General features: G+C 36.2%; 1 pseudogene; it reads right to left on the bottom strand.

Moving 5' to 3' along the window:
* LOC118840033 overlaps positions 1 to 22,173 on the bottom strand; it is a 65,380-nt pseudogene extending 43,207 nt beyond the window's left edge.
* Between the last annotated feature and the right edge of the window lie 2,435 nt (positions 22,174 to 24,608).

A 24,608-nucleotide genomic window follows, 5' to 3' on the forward strand; every position in this document is an offset into this window, starting at 1 on the left:
TCATATTCATCCTTTCATTCCTTTGAATGCATCTCACCTTCCTTCCAAGTGCCAGAAGCATTGTGTAAAAGCCTTTCAATATATTCTACTACAATATATAGCTGCTCCCCACTTCAATTTAGGTGGTTACTTTATTACACTCAAATTTTCCAATAACTGCGTAGTAGTGGTAGCTATTTGGCCCAATACTACAACAGGCAAGGAAAACGATAATCCAGTTCAAGCAAACAATAATACAAAGTCGATATTTGACATAAAATGGTATTAGTAGCTGTTTTGAAAATCAATGTGTCCATCCTGGAAAAAACAAAATCACATCGTAGGACTTTGCTGTATAAGCCTTGTTTAGGGAAAAATTACAAAAGAAAGAAAGAAAAGAACAAGCAAAGAAATACAGTGGATTCCTGAGCTGCTAGAGCATCCTGAAAACACATATCTTAGTACTCATGTGAGTGCTCCTCAGATACTAACAGGCCCCTTGTTCTTTTACGTTAGTTGTCTAGTGAAACCAACTACTCAGGAGCTGATAACAGCATTTCATCCATTAAATCATACCAAATGACTACAAATTTAATGTAAAGACATTTAATGAAACAATTAGTCGAATATTAATGATCTGTAACTATTTCTAAATGATTTCCAAACTTCTCCCTTATTATGTCTTCCAAAATCACTAATCTTTCACCTGATTAACCCATTAATAACGAAATACTGCTTGAGGGATTATACTGGTTACTTAAGGCAGGAACAAGGAAAACTTCCTTTGGGAGAATGACTACTATTAGCTGTAGAATGAAATGAATTTTTCTTACAGTTGATTAAGATTCTTTCTGAGGCTTTGGGTTGCTTCTAACTTGCCCTTGGTCTCTGGTCATTCATACTTCTCAGTTTTTCCTCTAGGAAAAGATAAGAACTATCTCTGGCCACCCATGCATTTGAGAGTCCCCATCAATCAGCATCTGTGTGGTATCTCCACATTGTGGAACACCTGCACTGAATTCTAGTTTGCACATTCTTCCTTAGTAAATGAAGCCTTTCCGCATGCACTTGATACATATTCAAGAAGGGCAACTGGATAGTGCAAGTGAATAGATTGCTATGTCTGGAGTCAGAAAAGACCTGAGTTTAAATCCAGCCTCTGACACTTAGTAGCTGTGTGACCCTGGGCAAGTCACTTAACCCCTGTTTGCCTCAGTTTCCCTCATCTATAAAATGGGGATAATAATAGCAACTACCTCCCAAGGTAATTGTGAGGATTAAATTAGATAAAATTTAAAAGTGCTTATTTTAGTGCCTGGCACACAGTAAACAACACACACATATATGTTTGTATATGTATGTGTGTATGCATATATATTGTGTGTACATATATATATGTATATGTATATGTGTGTGTATATATATATATATATATATATATATATATATATATATATATATATGGAGAGAGAGAGAGAGAGAGAGAGAGAGAGAGAGAGAGAGAGAGACAGAGAGAGAGAGGGAGGGAGGGAGGATATTTGTGGACAGGATTGGAATTTCCAGGCTGTCAATATATACAATTTTGTCCATGAAGGAGAATGATTTTGCCAGGCCTAGAATTCTACACAAAATATGTTGTATCATCTCATTTAACTTGGGAAGATTCCTAAAATATGTGTTACCCTACAACACAGACAAATACCATAAAGCATGAATATAAACATATATAGACACATACCTACATCATTTTGGAAGAAATAATAGTATTATTGTCAGACAATTCTTGCCTATAGTCAATATGACCTTGAAAAAAGTCATAACACAAGTTTGTAGTGCTATTTAGATGCATTTCACATTTTAAATGTTAACTGATTTAATTATATGAACTTTTGTGTCAGTGAATATCATGGCTGCAAACCATGAACACATTTATAATCAATATTTTGGTTTTCAGCATTGCCCTTATAAACAAAGCTTTTCATGATAAACACACAAAAGTAGCTATTCATTTTATTTATTGCTGAGGTGAGGGAGCATGAGCATGTACAATTCTTAGAGGAAAAAATCACTTAAATGGCTTGGACATTAATTTCCAAAAATATATAAATAAAGTAGGGAAAAAACTAATAATAAGAATATATAAGGCACTTAGAAGTTAGGAAACATAAATCTTGAGATTTCAAGTTACCATTAGCAAAAAGATCATCTTTAAGGTCCTTATGAGCTTTAAATCCTATAATCTATGATCTAGGACATTACTAATAAATAGAAATAAAGATGCTTAATGATATCATTAAATGATATCATTAGGCTTCAGTTCTTATTCCTTATTTTCTATGCAATTGCCATGTGATCTTAATCAACTTAGCAAAACTTGTTCTTTAGTTGCTTTATTTGCAAAAAGTGGTCATGTTGTTTTGAATCTCAATGTTCTTGAAAAGTATCCCTTGATAAAATTATTTCAAATCTTATGTAAATAATAAATGCTCATTAACAATGAGTTTATAGAAAAAAATAATGGAGTGTTATGTGACCCAGGGATTCACACTTATTTCAGTTAATGTAGACTAGAAGTGAAATAGTCCTCACATAATGGAGATTCTTTTGAAATATAGGTCTATTCCCCAATTTGTTTTCAATGCTGTAATGAATGTTATTTGTAAGGCTATAAAAAATTAGTTTTGCATGTGTAAAGAATTTCCTGTTAATTCTTTGAGTGTCATGATTTCAATCATCACTTTTATGTTGGGATGAGTCAAATCATTTGTATTCTATAATATACAATTAATGAGGGGAAAATGTTAATATAATTTTTTTCCAGTGAAATTAATAAAGCATGAATGGTAATTTCTAATTCACTCATGGATCAAGATATAAGATGCTATATCAGTTTTTTTTGAAAATGGCAAAATAAAACATAATTTCCTAGTACTCTTCTTATATTCCATAGCATCCACATGGGAGCTATTTTTTTATATATAATGTACAAAGGCATCTGCAGTTAAACTTGTTTATGTAATTCTCTCTTGGATTCAAGTCAGACTAATGTTAATCAGTAAATTTAAAATAACATCCCTGTTTAGATTAGTGTGAAGTCTCTCTTGATGTAACAAACTATTGTTACTTAGTGAAATATTCCATAAATTTTGTGTGCAGTTGGAATTCTGGACTGAAATCTAGTGCTTGACATGTTTTTCTGTTTGTGAAGAAATAAAAGATAACAAAGCTTTCTGATTAAATTAATTAAGTTAAGATAGTGTACATTGGGTTAGATGGAATAGTTTACCAACTGAATATATCTTCATGTACTTTTTTGATGCATCAACTGTTACAGTAAGTTTACATAAAATAATAAAATGCATTGATACAGTAAATAATCAATATGGATAGCCAGTGGTAAAATGATTAGTAATGATGTTGCATATTCATGGGTAATTGGAAGAAAGGATTATTCTACATGTATGTCTAGGAGGAAAGTGCCATTACAGCTGTTATTCTCTTTCTCTGACACCAAGAGTCAGAAAGTGACGTAAGACACTTCTTTGGTTTTCCTAAAATCCCAGGAATCTTAATTGTTGGAAGGCAAATTAAAAAAAAAAAGTTTGTAGGGTATCTCTTAAATACCGATACTGGTGACAGATTAAAATAGATTACCTAAGGAAATTTGAACTTACCTTTCATGATTGGGCTGTTATAATATCCTTATACATTTGTAACCTGAATGAATGGAATTAAAGTAGTTGCTTTTGTTTATTATGTTCCAGACACTGTGCTAAGCACTGATGATACAGATACAAAAGTGAGACAATTGTACAAAGATCTTACACATTTTGGGGGGGATTTTTCATTTTATTTTTGTTTTCAAATAATTATTTTCCCTTCCACCCTCCACCAATTTAAACAGAACAAAACAAAAAAAAGTAAAACAAAGCTCAATCCTTGTAACAAATATTTGTAGTCAAGCAAACCAGTCTCCCTCATCAACTAGGTCCAAACATGTTTGTTTCACTCTGCATCTTTAATCTGGCACCTCTTTGTAGGGGATGGGAAGCAGAGTTCATTATGAGCCCTCTAGAATTATGGTTGGTTATAGTATTTATCAGCCATTTTAAGTTTACCCAATTTGTCTCTACAGTATTAAATAAACTTGTTTTGTTATTGTGTAAATTGTTTTCTAGTTTCTGCTTAGTTCCTTCTGTATTTTCATTGTTACTGCTCAGTTGTGTAGGTCACATCTAAATCTTTGTGACCTCATTTGACAGAGATACTGGAATGATTTGCCATTTCCTTCTCTAGCGCATTTTACAGATGAGGAAACTGAGAGAAACAGGGTTAAGTGACTTGCCCAGGGTCATACAGCTAGTCATTGTGTGAGGCCAGATTTTGAACTCAGGGAGATAAATCTGCATTAGTTCCCACAAATCTTCCCAATTTTTTCTCAACCCATCACTTTTGTCATTTCTTATGCTACAGGTGCTTACATTCTTTTTTTAAGTTTGTTTTTTTTTATTTTTAATTTACAACACTCATTTCCACAAGTTTTTAGCTCCCAAATTTTCTCTCCCTCCGTCTCCTCCCCCCTACCCCCAAGATGGCATGTAATCCAGTGCAGGTTCTACATATACCTTCATATTGAACTTATTTACATAATAGTCCAGTTGTAAAGAAGAATTATAACCAATGGAATGAATCATGAGAAAGAAGAAATGAAACCAAAAAGGAAGGAAAGAGAGAGAGAGAGAGAGAGAGGGAGAGGGAGAGGGAGAAGGAGAGGGAGAGGGAGAGGGAGAGAGAAAGAGGAAGAGAAAGAGAAAGAGAGAGAGAGATTTGCCTCAATCTGCATTTGGACTCCATAACTCTTTCTCTGGATGTGCATCGGTTTTTCCATCATGCGTCTTTTGGAGCTGTCTTTGAACCTGGCACTGATGAGCCAAGTCTATCAAAGTTAGTCCTTACAGATACCGTTTGTCTGTAATCGTGTATGCTGATACAGAGACAGAGGGTATTGGGTATAAGTTGAATTTGAGGTAATGGTATTAAAAATTAAGGGATTACCTAAATTAATTTACTTATTCAGTGCCATACTAATCAAACTACCAAAAATTATTTTACAGAGCTGGATAAAATAATAACAAAATTCTTCTGGATGAACAAAATGTACAGAACATCAAGGGAATTAATGAAAAGAAATGCTAGGGAACATCTCCTAGACACACCAGATATTAAACTGTACTATAAAGCAGCAGTCATCAGAACTACTTGTTACTGGCTGAGAAACAGAATGGTGGATCAGTGGAATAGGTTAGGTACACAAGACACAGTAGTCACCGACTATAGCAATCTACTCTTTGATAAACCCAAAGAATCCAACTTCTGGGCTAAGAATTCACTATTTCACAAAAATTGCTGGGAAAAGTGGGAAATGGTAGGGCAGAAAACTGTGCTTACATTCTAATAGGCAGAGACAATACATCAAGAGAAGGCTTATCAGCAGAAGGTATTTTGTTACAGATAGTTGCATTGTTCGTGAGGGCAAAAATATGGCAATTGATTAGAAACTCTTTTATTGGCAGCGAGGTGGATGGTGAATAGAATAAAACTGGTTAGTGTGTATGTGTGTGAGTGTGTATGTGTATAAGTATATGATATATATATATATATATGTCATATATTTATACACACATTTTATACATATATATATATACATACCTATATGCATTATTATTGTATTTATGTATGTATATACTACTATAAAACAATCTCACATTTGTATAGCACCTTACAGTGTACTTTTCTTAAAACAAACATATTTTGTAGATAGTACAACATGTTTTACAACTATTTACAACTATTGGTCTGGTAGATTGAATGAATTAATTATATGGAAAATAAGTGACAGAGCTGAGAATGGGACCCAGATTCTGTTTCCATTTAACCCATCCATGATCATTATTTCATGGAATTTTATACATACATATATACATACCTACATACTTATACCTTACACATACATGCAAACACACACATAACAAGGAATTCCATTATTAAGAGGCTATCAGAGTCTAGCAAAGGTGAAGGAAATAAAATTGTTTTACTTCTAGATTATAGATTTGAAAATCTTTTTCTGTCTACAGCAAATCATTGCACAGTGAAATAAATCAAACACAGATTTGCTGTGACTTCACTCAAGACATTATTATAAATAGACAATGATTCACAGGCTACCCAATTCTCACAATTCTGAGAATCTTCTGATAAGAATAACAGCTTTTCAAAAATCCTATGGAGGCTATTATTAGGACATGAAACATGAGTATGTATAAGTATTTTTTAACTAGGTTTTCTACAGGTAACAAACTGTGAAAACACCTTTCCTTTGTAATCCTTGTCTTTATAACTCACAAGGTAGTGAAACTATATAAAGTGTTTGATGAAAAATCAAGTACACTCAAATAGCTACATTTGTAACACAATGATTTAAGGAAAGACACTTAATTATTGCGATTATTTATTAGATCCCCAACAATAAAATAGAAAGCCCTCAAATCTTGGTGGAGAAATGATTTGCTATGTTCTACACATGTTGTGGTACAGCATCCGTCTATGAAATTACTCCCTTATGCTTCACAGTGTCTTATTCATTGTTCTTTATTCCTTAGGTTCATCACACGGAATATACAAGTTTAATAATACAATATTCCATAAAAATGATAATCCAAAAATAAAATCTTTACTTTGGTATTACAGTGCTCTCTTCTAAACTCCAGCATGATGTAGTAGAAAGAACACTGAATCTGAAGGTAGAGGATGTAGTTTCAAGTCTCCAGTTGGCCACTTGTTACCTTTATGATACTTCTTGAGCCCAGTTTCCTAAACTATAAAATGAGAGAGTTGGAGTACATTGTCTCTTTTTCTATAAACTATATTTTTATACAGTACATTCTCTAGGTCTCATCCTCCCAAATCACACTTTCACTGGCAGGTCAGTAACTGCTTCTTGCTTCATGGTATTAGGGGACCCTGAGGGACTGGGTGGTGACTGGGTTTTCTGATGTTATTGCTCATGAACCAACACTAATGTGCTTCCTCATTGAAAATCAGTTGATATTAGTTAGGCAGTAAGATTTATTTGGTCTTGAGAAACATATATCCTAAGATGCTATCATCACAACCTTTGGTATAAAACACGCCCTGAAAGTCAAGAATATCCTCTTCCACAAGTACATAGAGAATTCAGAGGAAAGTGGGCTTAAGCTTAGAGCATATGTAACAATGGGAGTAATGCACCTCGTGGAAGTCCTTTTCTTCCCTTTATGAGATACTCATGATGTTCTTCTTAGGCATGGCACAGCCACCCGCTTGGTTTCTTGTAGATTCTTGAAACTGCCTTTCCTCTGTGTGCCTATTTAGCTCCTGCATCACAATTCAGGCACTTCCCTTAACATTTCCTACCTTACAAGACATGTAAAATATCTGCAGAGGCATATGCAGAATTTATATACACACAGACACTTACATACACACACAAGTATTTATAAAATTACCATTACAAAAAAGGATGGACATTGTTTAGAGATGTATTCATAATAGTTGGGCTATACCAATAAAACAAGAAATTATGATAGTATGTAAATTGATGTGTAGATTTCACACGATGTAATTATTATAGTAGTGGAAAACAATAAAATTCAAGTACAGAAACAAAAGTTCTAGGATATCCAGAGAAGCAATGGAGGAAAAGCAGGATTAAAGAGGTTCTCTCCATTAATTGGCCTACTTGAACAGACTTCTCTACGAAGAATATCTCATTTTACTTATGTATGGAACTTGTAAAATTATTCCATTCTTTTAACAACATTCATTGTGTGAAGAGCATGGAATTAGATACTTGGGGAGTTTAGAAGGAAATAAAACACTTGACCCTTACCTTAGAAGTATTTATGTTAAAGTTATAATTTGTGGACTTACATGAACTGTTGCTAAGCGAAGTGAGAAGAACCAGGAGAACAATGTACACAGTAACAGCCACAGTGTGTGATGACTGACTTTGACAGACTTAACTCTTCTCAGCAATGCAAGAACTTAAAACAATTTCAACGGACTCATGATGCAAAATGCCAACCACATCCAGAGAAAAAACTATGGAGTCTGAATGCAGAGCAAAGCAGACTATTTTCTTTTGGTTTTGTTTTTCTTTAGTCACAAGATAAAGCTTAAAATACTCTCATAAACAAAGAAGTCCTCTTTATCCTCTTCCTATATACCTTGGTGTAATGTTAATACAATCTGAAGATTTTCCCATCCTTTAATAGGCCCATGTGACCTGCTGAGTCAAATGGAAGTCTGAGTCACATGAGCCTGTAATGGAAGGAGCTTGCTGAAGGAGTGGAGCAGGAAGGGGTGGAGCAGAGCTGAAAGGAAGTGAGACAGAGCAGTCAGAGCTGGGAAAGAGAGACACACAGAGCAGCAGCTAGCAGTGAGTGAGAGAGGGAGTGATTTTGCCCTTGTTTGTGCGAAGGCCTGAAGGAAGGAAGGCTTGGGGATGCCCCCTGCATTGATAATGTGTATAGATTTCTTTGGTGCTGTGATGGATTTGGCTTTCTGGTGTTTGCATTAATATTCTGTTTTCACCTTCGTTAAAGAGAGTCTGTCATATTTTGTGATTCAGAACTACACCAGTGCATTCATAGCAGCCTTCGGTGCTGTGAGAATCATGTTGGCGCTACACTTGGCTAGCTTTCTCCAGTCATAATAACTCTTACAAAACAGTTTCTTCATAGGTAGTTCCTCACAGACTGGCAGCAAATTGTTACTACCTATACGGAGTGGGGATTGGCTGAACAAATTCTAGTATAGGAATGCTATTCTCTCATAGCAAGAAATGACAGAGGCAGCATGTCATAGGATATAGGGCTCACAGTCAGGAATACTTGGGTTCAAGATATATCACACACACACACACACACACACACACACACACACACACACACACACACACACAGAGTCAGGATCCCTATGCCAAGACTATCACTTTCTTTTTAATCCTATTAAGAGATACCCTGTTTTACAGAGCTAAGGCCCAGCAAGCAAGCTATGTCCTGAGCTTGACATAATAACAGCTATTATAACAATGACGGGTACTGCCAGGTGTATATGTATCTGTGTATGTGTATGAATATGCGTATGTGTTGTATAAGGTGTATATGTGTACACATATGTACACATGTATGTGCGCATGTATATCTATGTGCATGTGTGTATATGTATGTGTATTGTGTATATACGTGCATGTGTGTATGCATGCATATGTGTATATGTGTGTAGGTGTATACGTATATAAGTGTGTTTACACATATATGCAATACACACATACACACGTGTAAATATATGCGTATATGTATGTACATGTATGTGTGTGCATTTGTGTATGTGTATATATGTGAATATATGTATGTTATGTGTGTATATATGCATGTATATGTATATGTGTATGTATATTTGTGCATGTGTATATATGTGTGCATGCACATATACATGCACATACACATGCATGTAAATATGTATATGCGCATATGCGCATGTATGTATGCATATGTGTGTTTGTGTGTACGTGTGTATATGCATATATGTATATTATGTGTATATGCGCATACATGTTAAGACAGACGTGTGTGTTTATATGTGTCTATGTGTCCATAAAAACAATCCTTTGCCCTCATCCTCTGGATGAACTCAGCCACAGCAAAATCCCAGAATTTTTTTGAACAAGTTCCTCAGGTGGTCCCTGAGTTCAGAGAAGTACGTGGAGAAACCATGTTCCAGCCATGAAGCCCTGCTATGAATCAAACTTCTCTCACTGTTGCTGTCACTCATTGTCAGCGCTATATTTCCCCACACTAAAGTGGGCCTCTTACTATAGGAGCCTCTGGCACATATGTCTAGTTTCCCTTCACCAATGGAATAAAGAAAGCTTTTTGCTTATGACTACTGTTAGCTCTTTGTTTTTATTTTATTTTATTCTTTAGAGTTAACTGTGGTTGTGATAACTAGTGTGAGCTCTTTGATATTTTTAGAGTTAACAGTGGTTGTATAACATCTGTGACTTTTTGGCCATTTGTTTTCAGAGTTGAAAACACACAGAAGTACATGTGCACACATGTGTTTGTGCACCACTCACAAAGAAACACATATATGTTTCCAGCCCTGTGTCATGTGAACCTCAAGGAACTTCTCAGTGCCCCTGAGAACTCTCTAAAACTTTCCTTACAAATTATTATTTGTAGAGCGAATTTCCTCATAAGGGTACTGTACATAAATGGAATTGCTGGTTTGGACCAGCAATAATAAGGGGGGGCAAAAGAACAATGAATATGAGTAACTTGGGGGTATAGAGGGGAAAGTTGCAGGAACTGATATATCATCAAGTAAGGAAAAACAGGAACACAGTGTACACAATGAATATGGCAAAATAAATGAAAAGAATGTTAAAAGGTAGCCAGATTGTGAATAATTGCAGAGCGACCTTGTCTCCAAAGAAGAAATCAGGAAACGTGACTTCCTTCTTACTGTATGTTACAGGCAACTGTAGACATGGAATGTTGCATGTTCTGCAGGATATGTTCACTGCATGAACTAATTTTGCTCAACTTTTTCTCTCTGACAAAGAATTGTTCTTTAGGTGGTGGAAGTGAGAGAGGCAACATATGTGGTTTAGAAACAAAATACATCTATAAAATTTATTTTGAAAAATTTTTTTACAATTAAAGAGGTTAGAGCAAAGAAAAGGAATAAAAGCAAGAAAATAGCATTATATTTTTAAGCAAAACTTACCTTTTATTATCAAAATGATTGTGTAAATACTAGTGCCTTTCAGTAGGAAAATATCTACTAGAAATTTGGTGGTGGGGGGAAAAAGTAATTGGGTTGGTATATCTTTAAAGAAATGAAGCTTTGGTTGTTTAAAAAGATAACAATAAGAATCAATAGTTATTGGAAAATTGTGAAATAGTTTGAGGTTTTTAGAGGAAGGTACTGCAGACATAGAGGATGAAATACAACTCCAAAGTAAAGATATCTGAACCAAGTTAATTTGAGCAGATACTTCTCTGCTACCACTATCTTTAAGGTAATGAAACAGAGCCTAGGCAACAACATGATATAATGGAAAGCACATTGTACATTATAAAAACACAACTTATACAAGATCTTTATAAAATACACAAAAGAAAAATTTAAAGCATAGACATGAATATGGAACAATTTTGTTATTATTCTGTATATCTTTGATATGTGCGTCTGTATGTCACCAATCGCACTCCGTGTGTTTTTGTGTGTGTACACACACATACATATATACATATTCATGTACATGTACATATACATACATATCTATTTCTATCTATTTATCTGTCTGTCTGTCTATCTATCGAGAGTGAATAGAGCATTGGGCTTGGAGTAAGTAGTGAGGAAGACCTGGGTTTGAATCCTACCTCAAACATTTATGAATTCTATGACACTAGGCAAATCAATTACCTTCTCTTAGCTTTACTTCATCTTTCTGTAAAATGTGGATAATTGTGACATCTTCGTCAGAGAGTTGTTTTGAGGATCAAATGAGATAATGTACATAAAGCACTTTGCAATCCTAAAATACTGTACAGATGTTAGATAATACTGATGACAGCAACAATAATAATTATTTTTCATAATAATGACAAAAATTGGGTTTCTCACCCAGGCCAGTAGTTAAAGTTCAGGGTACACAAATGGGCCTGATCCCACTCTGATTAGTATGGAAGCTTTGAGCTGTTCTATTTCTGACCTTACCTTTCTTACCTTTCCTTAGGCAATCTGGTCTTCCTGACACAAGCCCTCCTCCACTTACCAAGGGCTCATGACATTGGTGCTAGATTTAGTATAGATTAGCATGGCTTAGCCTACTGCAGCTGGAAACCCCCTAGTTCCATGTATCTCATAGCCTTACTGTCCTCTGGTAGCAAGGTTTACAGATGTAGTCCACTAATCCTGGTCATATTTATTATTCTTAAAAAACAAATACACTATAGAAATTTATAATATCTTATTTAATCTGCTTATAATTATTTGAAAAATAATACATTTGTATTTAAGTAAAAGTATTTTAAGTAAAAAAAAAACCACATTTTTAAAAAGTCAAAGTTACTGTATTAGATCTATAATTAAAAGACTGACCTCTTGAAGTTGAACCATTCATATAACCTCTCTTAACCTCACTTTCCTCACGTGGGAAATAAAAACAATAAAAATAATACAGTAATAGTAGTTGCTGCTCCATCTGTTTTACAGGACTATTATTAACATCAATTAAAAATAAGCTTGTGTTGGTTGTTGTTGTGTTTGTCCTTCATTCCAAAGAAGACCATGACATCAGGGAAATGATGACATGACTTGCAGCTGACTTTGATTTGAGTGAGGGAGGGCAGTGGAAGGTCACCAGCCTCACTTTCTCCTCCAGAGTCATCTGGGTCCAGGGGCCTGATATTCATCAGGATGACTGGAGATAGCCCAGGATGCATTGGGAGACCCTGGTCCTTTCAGGCTAAGGTCTCTTCAGGCTCTCACTGTGAGTGAGGTAACGCCCATTCAGTGAATAGGCCTCTTTATGAAGTTAATCAAGGGATGGCCCCTTTAATCAAAACTCAAAAAAAATCAAACTGGGAGAGGAGACCCTCAGGGTTCCTGGCCAAAAGAGAAGCAGTTACTATTTAGTATTTATATTCACTCTGTGCTAAGAGGGCAGGGACCTATTGTCCAGTCTGTGAGCTCCAGAGTGAGTTCTCTGGTTCTTTTGATCATAATATTACCTTACATTTTTAGCATATTCTCATTCTAATGCATCCAATGGGAATATGCTAAAATGTAATGTAATAATATGATCAAAAGAACAATAGAAATAAAAGAAATATGATTTGTCATAAACGGAGAATAATATATATTTTTGTACAGGCTAATCAATGTAAACTATATAACACTGATTTTAAATCCTGCTTAAGAGAATTCTCCCCTAACTTTTAAGAATGTGTTGTGAGATGGAGAGGTGTATTCTTAACATATTATTTCATTACCTCGAAGATCTCTTGTTATGGAAACTCTCTATACTGATGCAGATCAGCGCCTTTAACTCTCACTTAGCCTTAGAGTGTTACTTTGGGTAATGAGAGGTTCATTGACATGTTCAGGGTCACGTAGCTAGCTTGTGTCAGCAATAATAGGTCTTACTGACTCCAAGGCCAGTTCTATATCCAAAGAGTTATATTGTCTTATTTAGGGAGTAGGGAGGAACTAATGTAGTATTACATTTGATCATTATAGCACATTGATTTGGAATCATTCCTGATTTAGCCTCAAAACTAACAATCTCCCATGGAAAATGAATTAAGTTGTCATCATGGAATAGTAAGATAGCTAAAAAAAAACTGTGGCCATGCACCAGAGAATTAAAACCAAAAACAAAGAGATGTCTTTGAATAGTTGAGGTACAGTCCATATTACCCATCAATTCATACTCCTAAGTTACACAAAGAGTGAATTTCTAAATTGCATAAATTCTTCAAAATTCATTCGGGAGGAATGAATGAATGAATGAATGAATGCATGAATGAATGAATGAAAAATGGCATCTTGTGTCCATACTGTGTAAAGCTCTGTGCTAAGTGACACGGATAAAAATAGAAAAGCAAGACAATTTCTGCTCTCAAGGGGCTCACATTTTAGTAGCAAGAAACAATACATGTAGGAAGTTTAAACTTCAAGTGAGATGGAAAGTCTCATTGGTCCCTCAAGTATAGTAGCATAGCATATGGCAACGAGTCTTCTTTAATGCTATTTTCTCTGATAAACGCCATTGATTTCTGAAATTAAACTAGTTGACAATGCCAAGCACTTTGGTGGTAAGTATTTTCTTTTCCAGATCTTCAGGTTGCTGAGAAAATGGAGGCTACAGCCCTGTAGAAGCAGGTGCTGGGTTGCATGTCCAGAAGGGTTGATTCCATGAATAATAGTAAAAGACAGGGTTGGAATAGTGCTGCTGGTCTAGAGTAAACTGCTGTTCCTGGTGCTCTAAAGCTCTGAGTCCTAGGCTTTCTCCATCAGGATCTGAAGGAAAGTGGTCCTCAAGGAGCTGGCAGATATTTGGCATGATTAGGAAGTTTAGAAAGAGCATAGGAATTAAATAGATAATCACCCCAGTTTCAGGTTTTCTTTAAATTATAATAATTCATTTGTAGCCTACTTTCAGACGACTAGGTGGTAGGACAGGGCTGTCCAACCTTAGGTTATCTTAGGGCTGCATTAAAATAAAATAATTATTTGAAGGCCACACTCATACACTAATAGAAAGTGGGGGAATGCGCGCCATCAATACAACAGGTGGAGGTGCAAAAACAAACACAAAACAACAAAGTGACAACACAACAGTGTAAAGGTAGGTGCATACTGACTAGTCTGCATTATACAGATGGAACACATTGCAATAGATTGATTGAAAATTCCGTGCGATATGTTCGGTCAGTAATATTGCTTAAAAACACCAAAGAAAATTAACATCAACGAGATTATTTATTAGTGATAGAATTAAAAAATCTAATACACATTTCATGTGAATTATTATTTTATTTCTTTGCTCGTGAAAATTAAAACCCACAGGCAGGGCGCGTAAAATCACACTGCAGGCCACACGCGGCCTGTGGGCCATATTTTGACAGCCCTGGCATAGGAGATAGAGTGCTGGGCCTGGAGACAGGAAGATCTGAGTTCAATTACTGCCTCAGACACTTCCAGGCTGTGTGATCCTGGGCAAGTCATTTAACTTCTGTTTGCCTTAAACCACTGGAGAAGGAAATGACAAACCATTGCAGTATTTTTGCTAAAAAACCCCTAAATGGGGTCATAAAGAGTCAAATATGACTGAAACAATTGAACAACAAAACAACAGCAAATTTTGCTTTAGGTTTTAAAGTATAATTTTATAGATAAAGAAACTGAAACCAAGAGCAGTATAACTTTCTCAATTAGAGACCAAGTCAGGATTTAAACGTTCTCTTCTGGATAACACTCATGGTTCGATTCTCTGTCTTCACTCATCTCATTCTCTCTAGACCATCACAATCTAGATCTTCATCATTTAATATATCAACCCTGGGCCAAATGTCCCTACTGACATGTGGAAGTTTTAAGCAATATTTTAACCCAATTGGTTGGCATACATTAATTAATAGGTCATTAGTGGTTACCCAACTGCTTGCCACTACTTTTATGCTTAATAATGTTCATTCATTGATTTATTGATTAACTGTCTACTCCCAGTTGACCTGCTAGTAGGCTTGGGTCAATTTGTTATTGTAATTAGCAAAAAATGTGGCCCCTAAGTGATTTATTCTCTCTGGTTTATTGAACACTCGGGGAGAGCAACATCCTAACTCCTACAACCTGTGTGTGTGTGTGTGTGTGTGTGTGTGTGTGTACTCTAAAGGAATTGAGACATCCCTCAAGCACTGTTTAACTCAGGGGACTGAGTCCTCACCCTAGTACAAAACAGGCAAGAGGAGCTGAATGGGCTTCTCTCAAATGCTTCTCTGGGGAATCTCAATGGGAGCTTTGCTCAGTTAAATTAACTTAAGGGATTCTTAATACCTCTCCTTGTTGAATATCTAACTCCTGCTATAACTAAGTAAATTTCCTTTGTTAACTGTTGATTGATCCACAGGTGTCTCATTTTGTTCTAATATAGAACCTAAATTACCAGGGGACAGATCTGAGTCCAGCCCAGCCCAAAATAGATGTCCACTAAAGAGAGATTAAAAAGAATAACTTTGTGCTGTAGAACCCTTCCTCTTATCTTAATTACCTGGAACATGTAATTATCTGTTTCTGGAATTTCCCATCACCAGTGGATGAAGTCCACCTTCCTCCCACTGACAGCAGCTATGAATATGTGTGCCTTGGCAAGTTTTAGCCTTTAGTCCTCCAACTGCATTTTCTGCTTTATGTCTTCTCTGATTATAGGTGGCTGGATCTCAGTAATCTTGTGATGAATGTTCCTAGCCTTGGTGGCAACCTTTTGAGTTTGAGGGGTTGGGAAATACCAGGGTCTCTCAGGTAGTTCCAGCAGCACTATGGAAAATACCCTCAATGACTACTACAATGCTTACAATGCTCCTTGGAATTATCAAAAGGAAGAGGAACTCAAACCCTAGCCTCACTTACTAAAAATAATGAAGATAAAATTTCTATTCAGTAGTCCCCAGAATGCTTCCTGTTTTGATATTTGAAGGATCCACCTCCTGGGAGAATATAATAGTGGTTTCAAATTACAGATACATGTTTACATCTTTGTCAATGCATGTTTGTGAGCCTTTTGCGGGCTTGAGTATTTCTCTTGTGTGGAGGAAATAAATAGCTGTTCTTTACTTGAGACATTGAATATTTTTCTGCTACCTTTTGGGAAGAACCTAGTTATGAGCCATACTTAAGCTTTGAAAGATTTCCCCTGGAACTGCCAAGTGGAGTCACAATGAACTAAAGAGTTCAAGAAAAAAAGTCTAATATTTCTCTTTGGGAGTCAGTTTGATCTAGGACTGAACTGGTCTGTTATTATACTTGGTCTGTTTGTGTGGGTCACAAGCTAGGGATCTCTCAGAGTTTAGAAGCATTTGTGTTCTTATACTCATAATTCATTCAACATTTATGTTGCTAAACTCATAATTCCTTGTTTGTAGTGTGTTGCAAATGTATTCATGCCCAACATCTGAATCACCCTTTGAATAAACCCCAACTGTAATTATTGGGAGATTGTAGTATTGGTGAGTTGCAACCATACAGCATCACTGAAAGAAAATTATAGTAAAATATTGATATTATGTCAGAAAAATAATTTATATTATTTAGAGAATTTTGTGATTTTCTAAAGGCAGTCCAGTCTGCTTTCCTGTTCTGCTCTGGGACGAGTCCATTATGGATTTGTGGAGTTTCTCAAAACATAATTATGAATGAATTCTATAAGTTGTGCATTCAACTGAGTATCCTAGGCTGGACAATAGGCATTCTTCATTCACTTTATTTTTCTGGGTAGATTCTTGAGCTAAAATTTTGGCTGATGATAGATCTCATTTAGTATTCATTGTAGCATTCCAGGGTCTGATGCAATCAGCACAATTTCATCTATAAACAAGACCATCTGGAAGACCTCACCATATTTGGGAAATGTTTTAATAACTTAAATAAAGATGGAGTTACAATATAACTAAATTAAAATTGTAAAACAAAATCTACCATATTCTCAAAATGCAATTTTTTTGCAGATTGCATGAAAAAAACCTCTCATCTCTACTGATACAAATCTGAAAGTTTTACCAACAGCAAAAACTCCAGCCCATGAACACATGGTATTAAAAGAGTAAATATAACTAGACAGAAACAGTCACCTGGAGTTTGCAAATACCTAGGTTCAAATATTGCCTCTGTCACTTAGTAATAAAATTAAAATAAAATAAATGAACAGTAACAATGCATGTAGTAGGCATGACACTATAGAGTATCACTTGGAAGAATACTACAGTGACAGCATACTTAACTACATATAGGATATGCAACACATGCCCCATTTTGGAGGTACATGCATATCCATAGTGTGCAACAACCAATCAAAAGCAATAAGCGTGGCTACCTAGCAAAGCTAGCTAGTTGCAACAATATCAATATCAGTTGGCATATATGTAGTATCAAGAGGCACATATATAAAATATAACTAAAGTAAAACCACTGAACAACTACAAGCAATAGCTATAAGAGATGCAGAACAATCAACAGCCATTGCGATAACATGAATATAACGCAAAATAGTCAAATGAACATAACGGTAAAACAAACAAAAAAGCATACTCAGCATTCAGCAATTTACGTGGAAAAGAGTAAATATATGCAATTACAAGCAAGATACTTTTCAGATGAGCAATTTCTAGCATTGTCCCCTAGGGACATGTATAACTATATCTTTAGGTTTACCTGTAACATCATAATTTAGGCCTAGTGACTGATCTAATAGGTCCTAGTTCTCCTGTCGCTGACTGATACCTAAATTCTTAAACCTGGGCTAGCAGCTGGTATGGGCTGACCATTAGGATCCCTGTGTGCTTTTGTATCTGCATCTGGGCTGGCATCTATGTCAAATTGACTATCAGGGTCATTGAGCTGTATGGATTGATTCTGTACCCTAGGAGTTTCTGTAGCAATTTGGGGCAGGAAAAGAGTTGTATCTTAGTTCAATTCTCCTGTCCTGTAATAATACACACAGCCTCCTCCCCAGGATGCACCGTGTATTTTCAGTGCCCATATGGTAGACAGTTTCTTTTTCTCAATGTTATCCTAGGTGAGTGTCCATCAATTATGTCCACCTCCACATTAGAAAGTCCAACTAATTCTATAGGCAATAGGAGGTTGTGGTGAATACTATTAATAGTGCCCCCTCCATTCTTTGGATCTGTTTTAGAAACAGGAAAGTTGCCCAGTCTCTCAATTACCTCATATGGATTAGCTTTCCAATTGTCAGTACACTTGAAAATCCTTTGACTGATGAAAACATCACTTGTCTTCCTCAAACATAGGAATTTGGTAGTATAATCCAGGGTATCTCACACCTGTGGCATAGTGTACTGGGGCAAGAGCAACAATACCAGCACACAGGAGGGCTGCTAGCATAGGGTCTTTGATCTGCTTTTCTAAGGAAAGCAACTTTAAGGGGTTTACAGTCTCACTTTAATTAAACATACATATATCATTCACTTAGTTCAGGGGAAAAAGTCAGAAGCCTTGAACTTCAGAGCAAATACAAACAGAAATTACAAGTAGAAATTATGTAAACAGAGCAAATAACACAAATCAGCAGACAGGATTTCTGTCTGTCCACAGAAATACTTACATACTTGTCAAGGAGAGAAGCACCAACATCTGGGTTTTTCAAAGCCTGGAGGCTAGTCAGTGGCTACCCAGACTCTCGTCTGGCCCAGACCCAGGAACACTCTTCCAATGAGTGAGCCCGTAAAGTGAAATGCTAACCTCAGAGTATACATATGCTTCTTCAGTGCCAGAGGGGGTCACAATCATTTGACTCAAACTCATGTGACTTACACTTTCTTGTAACTTAAGCAGGTCATCAAAGATTCTTGATTCAATCAAAGATTGAAACAAAGGCAAGACTCAAAGGCACTTGATTGCCTTAGTGCTGAGAAGCACTCCAAAAGAAAAAAAAAAACAGCAAAAAGTCCCACCCTGTTTGTGCTTACGTCCTTTTATTCAAAGTTCAATAGTGATTGTGCATCCCTGTCTTTCCACTTTTTCTTTAGGCACCACCACTGTGGGTGATGAATAAGACTTAATGGATTTTGTGATGGTGTAATTAACCAGAAGTTCTTTGATATGGTTTCTGAGATCTTCCATCATAAATAGAGGAATCTTCAAAGGTCTTTCTCTAAATGGTTTGGAATCAGTGAACTGGATTCTGCGAATTGTACCTTGAGCACATCATGCATCTCATTGATGCATTGAAAACACACCTCTAGGGGGGTGGAGCCAAGATGGCAACTGGAAAGCAGGGACTAGCGTGAGCTCCCGACCGAGTCCCTCCAAAAACCTATAAAAAATGGCTCTGAACCAATTCTAGAACTGCAGAACCCACAAAATAGCAGAGGGAAGCAGGGCTCCAGCCCAGAACAGCCTGGATGGTCTCCAGGTGAAGTCTATCCCGCACGGAGCTGGGAGCAGAGGGGAGCCAAGGGGAGCCAAGAGGAGCCAAACCCAGCATGGGCGGTGCGGACCAACCAGACCAGGAGCTGGGTGGAGCATGCTCTAGTGCCCTGAATCAGTGAGCTGCAGCAGTTACCAGACTTCTCAACCCACAAGCACCAAAGACAACAGAGAAGGTTAGCAGGAAAAGCTGCGGAAGTGGAAGGAGTTTCAGATCGCCTACCACCCTTGAGAAGGCAAGCAATTCAATATAGGTTATACATGTATCATTATGCAAAACACTTCCATAATGGTCATGTTGTGAAATACTAACTGTATTTCCTTCCATCCTATCCTGCCCCCCTTTATTCAGTTTTCCCCTTTGACCCTATCCCTTTTCAAAAGTGTTTACTTTTGACTACCTCCTCCCTAATCTGTCCTCCCTTCTATCATCCCCTCCCATCTCATCCTCTTCTCCCCTACTTTCCTATAGGGTAAGATAACCTATTGAGTGTGTATGTTATTCACTCCTTAAGCCAAATCAGATGAGAGCAAGATTCACTCATTCCCTTTCACTTCCCCCTTCTTCCCTTCCATTATAACAGCTTTTTTTCTTGCCACTTTTGTGTGAGATAATTTAGCTCATTCTATCTCTCCATTTCTACTTTTCCCAATATATTCCTCTCTCAACCTTTAATTTTAATTTTTTAGATATCATCCCTTCATTTCAACTCACCCTGTACCCTCTGTCTATATATTTGTATATTTCCTGCAAGTACCCTAATACTGAGAAAGGTTTCATAAGTTACAAATATCTTTCCATGTAGGAATGTAAACAAAACAGTTCAAATTTAGTAAGTCCCTTATGATTTCTCTTTCTTGATTGCCTTTTCATGCTTCTCTTGAGTCTTGTATTTGAAAGTCAAATTTTCTGTTCAATTCTGTTTTTTTCATCAAGAATGCTTGAAAGTCCTCTATTCAATTGAAAATGTATATTTTGTGCTGAACTATTATACTCAGTTTTGTTGGGTATGTGATTCTTGGTTTTAATCCTAGCTCCTTTGACCTCCAGAATATCATGTTCCAAGCCATTCAGTCTCTTTATGTAGAAGCTGCTAAATGGTGTATTATCCTGATTGTGTTTCCACAATACTTGAATTCTTTCTTTCGAGCTGCTTGCAATATTTTCTCCTTGACCTGGGAACTCTGGAGTTTGGCTACAATATTCCTAGGAGTTTTTTTCAGGGGGGAATCTTTTTCAAGAGGCGATTGGTGGATTCTTTCAATTTTTATTTTACCCTCTGGTTCTAGAATATTAGGGCAGTTTTCCTTGATAATCTCTTGAAAGATGATGTCTCGGCTCTCTTTTTTGATCATGGCTTTCAGGTGGTCCAATAATTTTTAAATTCTCTCTCCTGGATCTATTCTGCAGGTGAGTGATTTTTCCAATGAGATATTTCACAGTGTCCTCCATTTTTTCATTCCTTTAGTCCTGTTTTATGATTTCTTGATTTCTCATAAAATCCTTAGCTTCCAATTGCTCCTTTTTAATTTTTAAGGAATTATTTTCTTCAGTGGCATTTTGGCCCTCCTTTTCCACTTGACTAATTATGCCTTTTAAGGCATTCTTCTCCTCATTGGCTTTTTGGAGCTCTTTTGCCATTTGGGTTAGACTATTTTTATGGTTTTATTTTCTTCAGTATTTTTGAGGGTCTCCTTTACCAAGTTCTTGACTGGTTTTTGATGATTTTCTTGCATCACTCTAATTTCTCTCCTCAATTTTCTTCTACTTCTCTTACTTGATTTTCCAAATCTTTTTTGAGGTCTTCCATGGCCTGAGACCAATTCATATTTTTCTTGGAGGCTTTTTATGTAGGATCTTTGAATTTCTTGTCTTTTTCTGGTTGTATGTTTTGATCTTCTTTGTCACCAAAAAAAAAGTTTCTATAGTCTGAGTCCTTTTATGCTGCCTCCTCATTTTCCCAGCCAATTACTTGACTTTTCACTCTTTGTCAGGGTATGACTGCTTCCAAAGTGCAGAGTGCTTTGTCCCAATATTCAGCAGTTTTATACTGCTGTTTTCAGAGCTGCTTCTATTCTGATGTGGTATGATACTCCTCTCCTGGCCTGTGCTCTGGTCTGTGAGTGCAAATACTCCTTTCTGCCATGTAACTAACAGTACTCCCTCTGTACAGCCACCACAAGCCCAGCCACACCAGCGCTTCTTCTCCCCCAAGGATGACCAACCAGGACTGTGACTCTGATCCAAACAGGGCAAAGCAAGAGAGTGCTTCCTCATCACCAGTAAAGAGATTCCTGCACTCCCATTCTGATCAGCTGTTTGACTCCCCCCACTGTCTGTGGTCCTGGAACTGCAGAAACAGTTGCTGCTGCTGCAGCCACCTCCACCACCTTGGCGCTGGGGCTGGACTGGATCATGCACTTCTGTCACCCATGTCCAACAGTTTTCCCACTTATCTGCTAAGTTGTCTTTGCTGTTTGTGGGTTGAGAAATCTGGAAACTGCCACAGCTGCCAGTGATTTAGTTCCCTGAGTCCTGCTCTGTCAGTTCTACTCTCTTCAGACTCCACCCAAGTTGGGCGGCACTCCGTTCCCAGCACAGGGCAATGAGACTTGTTTCACTCTGTCATTTTGTGGTGATTTTAGCCCTGGAATTTGTTTACAGTCATTTTTTACAGGCTATGGCGGGATTTGGGAGAGAACTCAAGCCACTCCCTGTTTTCTCGCCACCATCTTGGCTCATCCCCCCCAACCGCCCGCCAAATTTCTTTTTCTAAGATAGGGTTATTTGAGTATACTATTTCCTCTTCTGAGCAATTCATATTTTTGTAAATATTCAGCTATTTCATTTATATTGCCAGTTTGATTGCCATATAATTGGCTAAAATAACTCCTAATTGCATTACTTTCTTCTTCTTTGGTGGTGCATCAATTTTATTTTAAATTTTTGAAACTGGTAATTTAGTTTTCTTTTCTTAAATCAAATTAATCATTTGCTTATCTATTTTTTAAAAATAAAGCCAGCTTCTAGTTGTATTTGTTAGTTCATTATTTTTAAATTTTATTAATCTCTTTTTTGATTTTCAAGGTTTCTATTTTTTGAGTTTAATTGGGGATTTTTAATTTGTTATTTTTCTTGTTTCTTGTTGAATGTCCAATTAACCAATCTGTTCTTTCTGTCTTTTACTGAAGTAAGCATGCAAAGATATAAAATTTCCCCTAAGTACTGCTTTGGCTGAATCCCAGGAATTTTGACATGTTGTTTCATTGTTGTCATTATCTTTAATGAAATTATTGATTGTTTCTATTATTTATTATTTGATCCATTTATTCTTTAGGATTAGATAATTTAATTTCCAACTAATTTTTATTCTATGCTACTAAGTCTTTTTACAGAAATTTTTATAGTCCAAAAATGCATATTATATTTCAACATTGCTCCATTTGTTTGTGATCTTTTTATACTCATGGTCAGTTTTTGCAAAGGTGTCATGTACAGCTAAGAAAAAGTTATACTTTCTATTCCCATTTGATTGTCTCCAGAGGTCTATCATATCTAATTTTTCCAAAATTCTGTTTCTCTCTTTCACTTATTTCTTATTTATTTTATATTAAGTTTTTTCTAGTTCTGAGATAGGTAAATTAAGGTCGCCCACTAGTATAGATTTGCAATTTCTGCTATAATTCATTTGTTTCCTTAAAGAATTTGGATACTATGACACTTGGTTCATGTATGTTTAGATTTGATATTAATCCATTATCTATGGTAACTTTTAGCAAGATGTACTTTCTCTTTTAGTTTACATATGTTAATCTCTCTTAATTGGGTATGTTTTTGTTGTTTGTTTGAAATCATGATTATAGCCTTAGCTTTTTTTCTGATGGAGCATGTTATGTTCCATCTGCTTATTTTAACTCTATAACTCAGTTACAAGTGCATCAACAACATACTGTTGTATGTTGGCATCTTATGAATTTTTCTAAGCTTCCATTTTATGAATGAGTTCATCATAACATACATAGTTATGATTGCTAGCTGTGAATTTACCTCCATCCTATTCTCTTTTGTGTATCCATCTCTCTTTTTTTAACTTATCCACTCCTCAAAATCTGTTTTATTTCTGATCACTGACAGCATCCCTTAATCTGACCTCCCTCTTATCATCCCCCCTTTTTCTTAGCCACTTCCACTCATCTTTCCCTATTAAGTAACATAGATTTTGTGGAAAAATGATTCAGTAATCTTGATTTTTTTCTTGCTATTAGACTTTGATGACATAAAAAGAAAGAGAGGCTAATGACTTTACCCAACTCTGGCTCATCCAATTTGTGAAGAAGTCAAGACATTATCCATCATTTATTATGTTACTCTTTTATTATTACTTTACTATCTTACTATTTTATTATTGTACCTACCTTGAAGTCCTGTGTCAATGAGGAAGTGATGAAGCAACAGGTGCAGATACACTGAGATTTGTAGTCACTACCCTAAACATAGGTGACCCAGGCCATAGGGTCATCTCATTGAAGCAACAATGGGATTCAGCAGTCCACTGAGTGTCTGAGCAGCTTTTAAAAATGTTTTTTTTTAGTTTTTAACATTTACTTCTATAAGATTTTGACTTCTAAATTTTCTCCCCACCCCCACTCCTCTCTGTCCAAGGTGGCATGCAATCCAATATGGACTTCATATACATAAACAAACATATTAAACATATTTCCATATTAGTCATGTTGTAAAGAAGAATTAGAAACAAAGGGGAAAAATGTAAGGAAGAAGAAACAGAAAAAAAGAAAATAGTATGCTTCAATCTGCATTTAGACTCCATAGTTCTTTCTTTGGATGTGGATAG

This window comes from Trichosurus vulpecula, chromosome 1, assembly GCF_011100635.1.
Source record: "Trichosurus vulpecula isolate mTriVul1 chromosome 1, mTriVul1.pri, whole genome shotgun sequence".
NCBI lineage: Eukaryota > Metazoa > Chordata > Mammalia > Diprotodontia > Phalangeridae > Trichosurus > Trichosurus vulpecula.